The sequence below is a fragment of the Lagenorhynchus albirostris genome, chromosome 4, assembly GCF_949774975.1.
Source record: "Lagenorhynchus albirostris chromosome 4, mLagAlb1.1, whole genome shotgun sequence".
Taxonomy (NCBI): Eukaryota; Metazoa; Chordata; class Mammalia; order Artiodactyla; family Delphinidae; genus Lagenorhynchus; species Lagenorhynchus albirostris.
The window spans coordinates 117,501,843-117,504,996 of record NC_083098.1 but is presented as its reverse complement, the minus strand read 5'-3'; the positions used below and the strand labels follow the sequence as shown (position 1 = coordinate 117,504,996).

The following is a 3,154-nucleotide window of genomic DNA, read 5'->3' as shown; positions in this document are numbered from 1 at the left end:
AGTACTACAGATCGAATTGAGACAGGAAGGAAGGGGGCATGGCACAACCTTTTCTTTTTTTTTTTTTTTTGCCATGCTGGGTGGCATGTGGAATCTTAGCTCCCCAACCAGAGATGGAACCCTCGCCCCCTGCATTGGCAGCTCAGAGTCTTAACCACTGGACCGCCAGGGAAGTCCCAAGGGCACAACTTTTAAAAGAATGACAGCCTTTGAGGATATGACAAAAACTGGTTACCACCATGTGCTTGCTTCTGCAGCACATATACGAAAATTGGAACGACAAGAGAAGATTAGCATGTTCCCTGCGCAAGGATGACACACAAATTTGTAAAGCATTCCATATTTTTGTTTAAAAAAAATTCTGGTTACAACCAATTAGGCCCAAGATGGAGGAAGATTCAATTTCCAGTAGACCTTGAGCCTCCCTATACACTCATTGTAATATATTAGCATATGCTAAATGACTCACCCACAGGTGCCATGACAGTTCCCAGGCTGACCATAAAAGGCCAAAAAGTGGGTGATGGCCCAGTTCCTGGAAATTCCTGCCCCTTCTTCAACATAGTTAGAATATTCTTCCCACTTGTTAGCATATGAAATTACCCAGCCAATAAAAACTAACCACCCCACAACCCAGGGCCACTCTCACGTTCTGAGACAGACTACATTCTGACTATAGGATGTGTATCTCTTTAAATAAACTTGCTTTCCCTTTACTATGGCTCATGCTTGAATGCTTCCCTGGGCAAAGTCAAGGGCCCTCACTTGGTGGCCTGTCCCAAGGACTTGGCTGAGACCTGAGATGTGACCATTTTCTTGTGCCCCATTCTCCTGCAATAGAGTAGCTTAGACAACAGAAATTTATTGTCTCACAATTCTGGAGGATAGGAGTCTGAGATCAAGCTGTCAGCAGGGTTGGTTTGTTCTGAGGCCTCTCTCCTTGGCTTGCAGATGGCCATCTTCTCCCTATGTCTTTACATGGTCTTCCCTCTGTGTATGTCTATGCCCTCATCTTGAAACAAAGCACGACTCTGCGAGGGCCTCCCAGGTACAAATCGTTTCTCTGCATTGCTCCCTCCTCCCCCAATTTCTTGTTTGTAAGAAACAGAGTTCATTCAGCCTCCTTAACTTTCCCTGAATTCCAAAGGGCAGATTCAAACAGTTGCTAATCAGGGAAGAGAGGGAATGTAGAAATAGGGGAGGAGCAGTCAAGAAATGAGGTGGGGCAGGGTCCTGCTTCCTCCCCAGGGAATATCCATAACAATGTATCTTTGATTTCTTCCTCAGGAACTAAGGCTCCCCCACCCAGGTGGAAGATGGTAACTTCAGGCTGAGCCTAAGATTCCTGGACCACTCCCCTGTTACCTCACCACCAACCAATCATTAGAAAGTCACACACACTGCAGCCCCCACCCCAAATTTTGCCTATAAAAACTCTTCCCTGAAAACCATCAGGGATTTAGGGTTTTTCTGAGCACCAACCACCCGTTATCCTTGCTTGGCCCTGCAATAAACATTTCCCTGCTCCAAACTCTGACATTTCAATTTTCTTTGCCTCACTGTGTGTTGGGCACATAAACTTGGGTTTGGCAACAGCTGGAAAACCTCTGTTGCTGGGGACATACGTTGCATTCGCCTTTGCATGTTTCTCACTGACTTAAAAATTAAAACCTGCCATTCAGACTCTTCTCACATCAGTCTATTGAGTGGAATTCTTTAAGTCCCAAACTCATGTGAGCTGTGCTTTCTCATTTCAGTCATGCACCAGTATGGTTTGTTTGACCAAGCCTAGATGGTTGAGAAATCTGTGATGTTCAGGTCAGAACCCACTCAACAGGGTGAGCCAATCAATAGGGTCAGGACCCAAACTGAGGAAACATCAACTTCGGGGAGGAAAGGCACTCCAGCACCCACTTCTACCAAATAGTCATAGGATGGAGAAGCACATGAGAAAATATATCAAGAATACCTTTGTTTTTTGACAACGTATTTCATAGGGTGATCTGTTGACTTTATCCATCTTTATTTTGGTGCTATTATGTGTCTGTCTTTTATTTAAAGACCATTCGTGGTACTTAGTTAATATTATATATTCCACATTGTGAAATAAGTTAAACAATGGGGAAATGATCTTTTATGTAACAGTTAACTTGCTTTCCCATAAAAGATAATGAGTCTAAATATCTCTCACCTAAAGAAATACTTAAAAAGGTAAGTTGGCAGTCAACACACAAGGGCTAAATGGCTGTAAGAACTTTCATCTTCAAAACAAGGTACTAAGTCTTTAAATGGACTTTCCCTTTCAGTCAGTCCATCAACAAATATTTATCAGTCTACCATATGCCAAGAGCTGTGCTAGTGCTGGGGTACAATGATGAACAAGATAGATAAAGACCAAAGAGGAAATTAAGACAGAGGAACAGGGGAGAGATTAGTTTTTTTAATTCATTAAGAACTATTTGAGACAGAATAGTCAAGAATGACCTCTCTGAGGCTGACTGTTTAAACTGATGTTTAAACTGAAACTGAAGTAAATGCAGTCTTTGAAGTGATGAAGGACAAGGGAGACGGGTGTGTTGTGTGTGTTCGGTGGTGGAGGGTGTCCAAAATGAGCCTGGAGAAGAACGCTGGAAGACATTGATGGGTTTTAAGGAGGGAAGGAACATGATCTCGCTGCATAGGGTGGGAAGGGGAAGCAAGGAAATGAGTTAACAGAGCATATTTGCATAGTCTTGCAAGATGCAGAAGGCTTACACAGGGTGGTAGTTGATAGGGTGATAGCACATAGATTTACGATGTATTTTGAAGTGGAGGCAACAGGACTTAAAAATAATTTGACATGGGGATGGAGTTGAGAAAAAGATTATCCAGGACTCCCAGGCTTCTGGCTGAGGACCATTTCCCTCAGTTTATTTCCTTCAAGTCACTTACCACAATTAAAGCAACTTAAGCCATTATCTTGTTATTTTATTTGTTTAGTTGTTTACTCTGTCCATCAAGAATAATGCTGTCCAATTGAAAAGTAATGCATGATCCAGTAATCCCACTCCTGGGCATATATTCAAAGAAAACCATAATTCAAGAAGATACATGCACCCCAGTGTTTACAGCAACACTATTTACAATAGCCAAGACATGGAAGCAACCTAAATGT

General features: G+C 42.5%; 1 non-coding gene across 1 annotated transcript; it reads left to right on the top strand.

Moving 5' to 3' along the window:
• The first annotated feature begins 241 nt into the window (after window positions 1–241).
• On the top strand, window positions 242–347 carry LOC132520150 (U6 spliceosomal RNA). The gene has a single exon (XR_009540510.1). It is a non-coding gene; the product is annotated as a U6 spliceosomal RNA (small nuclear RNA).
• The last annotated feature ends 2,807 nt before the right edge of the window (window positions 348–3,154 follow it).